This window comes from Ambystoma mexicanum, chromosome 1q (assembly GCF_040938575.1).
Source record: "Ambystoma mexicanum isolate Mex_15411 chromosome 1q, UKY_AmexF1_1, whole genome shotgun sequence".
NCBI lineage: Eukaryota > Metazoa > Chordata > Amphibia > Caudata > Ambystomatidae > Ambystoma > Ambystoma mexicanum.
Window position 1 is genome coordinate 203,397,869 of NC_090922.1, and position 8,442 is coordinate 203,406,310.

The window sequence follows — 8,442 nt, forward strand, 5'->3', positions numbered from 1 at the left end:
AATTATGCACTTAATGTTTGAAGCACAATACATGCAGAGACCGCTCAATCCATCTAGTCCTTTCCTGGGAAGTGATGGGGCCTCTCAAGGAACCAAGCTGCATGGGTTCTGGCTCACTCAGACCTTTGGTTGGTGTTCCTTTTTACCTGGGACTGATATATTCAGGCAGAGATTTGGGTGGCGGGTTCTGTGTCTTCTTCTTCTCTGCCTTTCTCTCTTGTATCCTGAAATCGATCTGTAAGGACAGGTCTAAGAGGGCCTGGTAGGATGCGGGACGGGCTACCCTGGCCAATTCATCCTTGACATCTTTGCTTAATCCACGTCTAAACAAGGTAAAACAGGCTTCTGGGGTCCAGTTAGCATCTTTAGCCAATTGTTTGAAACGGGTAACATATGTTAGCATGTCCTGGTTTCCCTGCTGGAATTCCAGCAGTTTTTCCTGCCCGGAATACACCTGTTCAGGGCGGTCGAACATGGCCTTGAGGGCAGAAACAAATTCATTGTAATTGTCGAGTAACGGATCCCCAGCGAACATTAAAGGGGTATCCCAGGCCAACACATTGCCGAATAGATGAGAGATCATAAACCCCACCTTAGCTCTGGGTGTAGAGAAGTAGTAAGGTTTGAAGGTGAAATGAACCAGGCATGAGTCCAGGAAGGGGCATAAGATCTTTGGGTTACCGTCATATTTATCCACAATGCCTCCTACCGATGCACTTTCTTGAAATGCCGAATCCCTGGACAAAATGAGTTGTTTTAAGGCCGCATTTTCAGCCTTGAGGTTCTGTACTTCAGTAGTGAGTTCCTCCATGCCTTTCATTAGGTCTTGTATGGCTGCCTCCATAGTGTAAATGGTAGTAATTGGGCGGCGTCTCAAACTGTCAGAATCCGAATCTTCGGATTCGTGACTCACCTGTTTGTTTCTTGTGGATCACTTCTTGGAGGTCGCAGGTTTCTTTTTCCAGGACGAGCGAGCCTTGTAGAGGTAACGTCTAGAATCCTCTGAATCTAGTCTGCTGGGCTACAGCGGGAGCACTGGTTTCTGACTCCCGGCCGCGGCAGCTCCGGAACTAGGAAAGCGTTCAATGTTCCTGGGAGGATCCGGGACAGAACCAGGACTGGAAGGAAAAAGGTAACGAGGCTCCCAATACGGAGGTCACGAAAGAGAGAGGAAGGGAGACCGGGAAGGAAAAGAGGCTGGGCACCAGGGATCATGAAGGTAAGAACTGGGAACTTAGAACAAAACTTGCTGGATCAAAGGTGCAGGTAAGCGGAGTGTTGAGACGCACGGAAGCGCAGGGGCATGTATGTTTTAAAGGAAACATGTGCATGAATACAGAAAGACTAGACTGCGCCGTTTCTTGGCGTCGGCCATGTTGAAAGGGAACGCAGTATATAGTTATTGACTGAGGGACCAGGCAGACCAGAAGTGTCGATATCGCCAATTCATGACACTCTGCACAACTTAAAGTCACAAACCATGTGGGCATGCCAAGGTTGTGTATCATACAGCGGGCATCTGCGTGACGTCGGAACCAGTATTCTTTCGTACATGCATGTTTGCTAAAAGATTTGTAATACTTGACTGTAAAACTTAATCTTTCTCTTGCACCTTTTGAAGTAGCTGGGTAGCAGACATATTTTGAAAATTGGAACCTGTTTTCAATGTGTGTGCAACTCCGTAACATAGAGTTGCCAGTTTACTTTCAAAGAGCAGGTGGAATATGTAGTCAACGTTTTGTCTGAATCTGGGGTCTTCAGAATACATTAGTAAAGAGCGATATTCTGATGCTGTTATTTGTGTGCATCTTTCATCGTACGTTTGACCTTTTCCAGTCGGAAAAAGTAAAGGAAAGGCTTGTGCGCTACACTTTTTTCCCATGTGCTGATTGGAGATGCTTTGGCTTGCTGCATTTGATATGTTTCCAGTGCATAGTCTATGGTGTCTTTGGAGTGCAGTGGGTGAATTGTATAGTGGTCTAAAATATTGGAGTCTTCAGCAGGATCTAGAAGTTCAAATTTGTCGGTTCCTGAGTAAACCTGAATTATTTTAGTGGTTTCCCTTAGGTTTTCTTCAATGTTTATTTCTTTGTAGTATTAATTGTTGTCTTTTAGGTATTGCAGGGGTTCCCTTACTGTAAGTCCACTAGTTGCTGCCATTTTTTTTCTTTTGTAGCTATGCCATTCACTAGGATTATCAAAGATTGATCTATTGGCCATTGCACTCCCAGAGTCTCTACATTTTCTTTCAGATCTAATGACAAATAAACTACTTTGCCAAAATGCCATCAGTAATTCAGAGTGAGGCAGTTTTTCTGTTTTTGGTTGAAGGCTTATTATTGCTTGAAATGGGTGCGCTGTTTGGATTATAATGCTCTCATACAAGTTAAATTGTAGTAGTGATTTTGGCAGTGGGAATATTTCCAAGTTATTAGTTATAGCTCGTGAAGGTATTTGGTTGTTTTCAAGTTTTTCAGTGCAGTATTTGCAAAGTATTGAGGGGTTAGTAACTTCATATTTGTTTTCTGCTATAAGATAGAGAGCTAATTAGAACCAGTGGGATTCCTCTTTGTCTTCTATTTTGTATATTATGTCTACAGTTTTGGTTCTCTTTTTATAAAATGTTCTGCGGCAACACACACATACTTGGTTTGGTACTTCAGCAGATGTGCTTTTAAACTTTAGTATTTCTTTTTTGTATGTGTGTAATAGTGGGTTGACATCTGTAAGGTTGTTGCTACTCTTTTCTAAAGGTACCGGATTTTCTAAGTGGGCTTTAGTTCCAAAATATTTGCTTTGGATGTGGCCTATTTCTTCGAGTAGTTCTTTGGCTGTACCATGTTGGACAATGTTATTTAAATTGTCCAGTGCTAAAGCAGGACTTTTTGCATAGTACAGTTTATGAACGAAATTCCATATAGTCGAATGGTGTGTTGCTAACATTTTGATATGGTGAAAGGTGCTTTTGCAAGTAGGTCCAGAAATGCAGGCTAATTAATGTCCTTGAAGCCCTGTGTATTTGCGCACTGAACAGGAGTCCATAGTTTGTAATATTTTAACTTTTAATTTGTCTTTTCCTTTCACATACTGATTGAGGAACTGGCGCAAAGATGTGAAAGATTTTTAGCCCACGTTACACATTGATGTGCACGGCCTTTTGTAGAGTGGACGTATTGGTTCAGTGGAATGAAGAGGTGATTGTAAGTTTGCTAGGGATATTTTTGTGAGCAGCATTTCTTCTTCCATAATGGTATTGTCATCTTTTTCATACCCTCATCCACTGCTATGTATGGCAATTTGTGTGTATTTGGTTTTGTTTGTATGCGTCGTCATTGAAATATTGCTCTGTGCTGGTTGTGTGACTCCACTCAACTGCACAGATCTTTGCAAAGCTATCTATGCTGATATTCCGTCTGTTGCAAAGTACTTGTTGTAGTTTAGTAATTCGTTTTTCTAGTGGTTTAATTCTGTTTAAAACTAATATAAATAATTTCCGTTTGAAAGGGATTGCACTGTCAATGAGAGCTTCCGGGATTTGTTTTCTGTGGGAGGTTTGAGGGTTGAGCGTGATTTGTCCCGTTTTTATAAGGTTCTGAAGGACTCTGTGGTGGAAAATGTTTTGTAAAATTATTTTTTGGGAATGCTTACTTGTGGCTACATCAATATTTATAGGTGGAGTGTTAGCACTAGTGGTAGTTGAAATCTTAATACATTTCTTTGTATTTTTACATTTTGAAAGAGGAGTCACAGTTTCTTTCCTGCAAGCTGCTACAGTTTTGCCTAGTGACTGTATTAGCTGTTTTGTTTTACCTTTTTGTTGAAATTCTGCTAGAGGCGGATGCCTATTTTGTACGCTTTTAATTTGATCTGCTCTATTTCTGTGTTGCTTTCTACGGAGTTGCTTTCTGGTATGCATTCTTCCGTGTCTGTTAGAGAAGAAAGGAAAGTTTGTGTTAGGAGGTTGTGCAATGTATATGTGTGCACTGTGCATGAGTGTCTGAATATGACTGGAGGCATACATATAGAGGTGTGTGATTGTGGAATGGGCTGTTACTTCAGGTTGGGAAGGCTGTACTGGTATTTGTGTGTTACTATAGTGGTGTTCAGATGACAATACAAAGTGTGCACCTGGTGAGGTGCAATGAGTAAGATTGAAGCAAATACTGTTGGGTTGATACAATTGTCTAGCCTAGAATGCAGGAGCACTGCACGGTATAAGTACTAGGCAGAACACAACGACAGTATTGCACTTACTTTGTTGAATGTGAACAGTACGTTACTTCTGTGTGGAGTTCCATTAACTTTCCTGTACATAGATACTTGCTACATAACTGCAGTAATTCTTTCTGTGTTTGATTTATTTATCCACATTTACAAATGGCACTGTTCCCAATTTACACATTTATTTGTTTGCTTTTGAAGCTATGGTGCGTTCTGTTAATTGTGCAAAGTGTGTACCTCTCATGCTTTGTGAACATACATGCAGTTTCTCTTTTCAGTGTGCATTCTGGGCATTTCACATAGGAGCTGCGTTTCAACCTGCTGTAAAAGTGTTTCCAATGTGTTTTTTTCCATTTACAAATAAATTAGAGAAAGTGGTGATAAAATGGAAATATGAAGTGTGAAGCATGTATGTAAGTGGGTATTACAAGAAAAGATTGTAAGCACACAGCATTGTAAGTAAGTGCAACTTGATGTTAGGAGATGGGACAAATTACATTATGATTATTTTCATAGGCATGCAATCAATCTACTTGGTATGCTTTGGTAAGATACATGCAGTTTTCTTTTTCTGTGTGCATTGTAGGCATTTTATAGCAGGTGTGTTAATTGTGGAAGTGATTGTAAAAATGGCAGTAGGAATGAAGAGAATAGCAGTTTGCACATTACAATGGGTGATATGAGTAAAAGAAAATATTCAAAGTTCACAGCATTGTAAGTGCCACTTGATGGTAGGAGATGGGACAAATTACAGTAAGTTTATGGAGTAGGTTATGCAGAGTAAGTGACAGGTGTCCTGTTCACATGCATTTATAAAAGGGTTGCAAATGTGCTCTACAAAATATATGCATACCTGTAGTTTGTGTTGATAGATGCAGATGTGGATAAATCTGGAAGCAGATATGTTGGAGAGTTGTACATTACTTTGTACTGGAGGTGCTTTGCAATCACAGCAGACTTGTAGCCAGAGTGTTCAACTGTATATCTAAAGTGCTGAAGTGTGATCACAGAGGTAGATGTAGAGGTCTTGGATGTGATTGGTGGATGGTTGTGTGACTGCTTATGTGTAGCCAATGAGGGAGTGGTGCAGAGAGTGATGTGTAGAGGGAGGAAGGGCTGCCCCTGTGTTACGGTGTCCGGCACACCACGGTAGTCCGTGGACAGGGCGTGCCACATCTGGGGCCTCTAAGCATGCGTGATATCGAAATGTGACTGAGGGCATTAGCCAATCAGCTGTTGAGGGTGTCATTCATAGGGAGAGAGGGTAATGCTTTTTTTTATAGCTGTGTGTGGTGAAGATGGCTGGGGTTGGAGAGATGGAGAGAGTGGGTGTGTGGATGGTGGGAGATTGTTTTATGACTAATCTGTAGAAGTAAGTAATATGTGGCATTTCTGTCAACCTTGGATTGGAGGGAGTGGAGGCTTTGTATTGTGGTGTGCCAGGGAGAAATTTGAAAGGTGTATTTACACTTTGTAAAAATATGGCTGTTTTCAACAATCCAGATGTCCTGGTGATTAATTGTGAAGGAATGTATTTGGGGTATGTGAGTGCAATAACTTTGCAAGGTTCCCTGAAGCAGTTGCCAATGCCTTAACAATGTTTTTTCACTGAATTTGATGTGTTTTTACTAGCGCAACTTAACCATAATGTCCCTTTAACAAAGCTTTTTCAATGAATTTCATAGGTTTTAAGTAGCGCAACCTAACCATAACGTTCCTTTAAAAAAACCTATGAAATTCAATGAATAAACTACTTTGTTAAAGGGATGTTATGGATGGTTACAAGTAAAACTGAATACCCCCATACATTTACCAGTTATAGTAAGCTAAGCAACCATAACTTGTGCCACCACCGTGCACTGCTAAGACTAACACCCAGGACATGAAAGATGACATCACAAATGTCACTGATAGTATATTACTATTTTTTGTACCTACATTATGACACTTTTCAAAAAATAAAACACTGACACATTTGCAAAACCATGCTTTCAGGTCCTTGCCAACGCTCCTTGAATGTCTTTGCTGCAAATCCGGTCATGTTTTATTTTTTGAAAAGTGTCAAAATGTCTGTACATAAAATAGTTATATAACATAGCTCCCACTTCACAAAATCCATTCAGACTTTGCACAACATCCAAGGTTGGGTCTATAATCTTTCTAAAATCTTTTGTACACATTTGTCAAATGGCAACAAAGTTACAAGCCATCTAAAAATGTTCAAATAGCACACTCTAATTTTGCCCCTGCTTCACAAAATCCCACCAAACTTTACAGAAACATTCATATCTGGGTCTTGAATATTTTTGGAAACGTTTGTGCAGATTCATGAAATGGCACCAAATTAATAGCCTTTCAAATATTTTGGGACCCCCTGTAATTTTTTTCTTTCTTGCCAAAACAGCACCAAACATTGTAAAACCATTCAAGGTCAGATCTGGAATGATATCACAACATTTCATGCAGTTTCATTCAGTGACGCCGTCCAAAAACTACTTTTCACCAACCCTGTAATGCAAAATATGTATGAATGCCCACGTACATCTGAAATGTTCAAAAACATTACAAGGCTGTCCGGACATGTTTGCCAACTTCAAAGAGGGAAATCCACCCGTTATGGGGCTTTTTATGGCCTTATCCCATCATCCTCACCCTAACCTCCCCATAGATTGTTTCATTAGTTTCACATGTGCAATGTTGTGTTTTTTTAATATGTTTTTACTGTGATGTCTGTGGACAACAATGGCTGTCCGTGAATCCAACATGGCAAATGTTTCAAAATATCTGACGCAGCTCACGCTTTTCAACATCCAATCAGCGGGCACATCTAATGTCCGTGGACATCACGCTGGACTCTGATTCGTCCAGGGGGTTGTCCGCAGAGCAAATAGGAAAGTGAGTCCACGGGCTAAACCCAGATATCACTAATTCGTTCTTACCTAATTTTTGGCTGTTTATTAAAAACAAATTGTTGATGGATTTACACCAAATTTACAGGGTCCAAGCCGCCACTCATGCCGCAAATTTGGTGAAAATCCGCCGAACGGTTTGGGCTGCATACGTGAGCAATTATTTTTTCCATTGTGTCTATGAGTAAAACCACACATTTTGGGAACCCCCTATAACTTTGCCCCCAACCCCCGGGATGAAACCTCACCAAACTTTGGAGAATCAATCTAAGGGGCTATATAGTTCAGTGAGGATTCGTCCATGGGGGCAAAGATGTAAGCCACCCAAAAAGTGCTCTTCCTATGGGTTTATCAACGTAACCGTGAATATTATACCTTCATCTTGTACGCTGAACACAATGCTATGTCTCTGCATGAGTAGCTCAGTATATTAAATAGAACCCCATAATAGAATGCTATTTATATCAATGCATCGTTCAATGCACTAATCAGGGTATGATATTTATTGCAATGATCCTTGACACTTTTTCTCAACATTATAATAAGAATCCCTTCTACACATATTTTATGAAAAGTAAATACACATGTGATGTCATCAGTGATGTCATCAATGACATTTGTGATGTCATCTTTGATGTCGTGGGCGTTAGTCTTAGCAGTGCACGGTGGTGGCGCGAGTTATGGTTGCTTAGCTTACCATAACTGGCGAATTTCAGCGTTTTTTTGGTTTTACTTGGAACCATAACGTCCCTTTAACAAAGTTTTTTCACTGAATCTTATTTCATAGGTTTTTAGTAGCACAATTTAATAATAATAACTCTGACTTTATGTACATGTCAAATTGAACATACTGAACCCACTCTACTTGTTTGATGTCCGCGAACTCTTTTAACATCCGCGGACATGTTCAGACAACAGCACCACTACCCAAAAACTCTGGGGAGGTATATTTAATTGTTATATCATAACATATTAACATTTTACAAATTCACAAACCAGCACACATACACATTATATGTAGTAATACATAAGAAGCATTCATTTAAATACAATATGTTCTAAAATGGAATATACCAAAAGAACAAAGATAGGCTTCCAACATAATTACCTCACAGACACTCCACAACCAAGAACAACAGCAGATCTACAGACCACTTACAACATACCTTACCTGAAATAGTAAGTGTACTGCATTTTACTCATATATTTATAAACTTTCTGTATTAGATTTTAAAAAAAATGATATTATGTTTTTTTTCTCACAGAAATGTCTAGTACTCTGGAGTGGCTAGAGAAGAATTTCCCACATGAG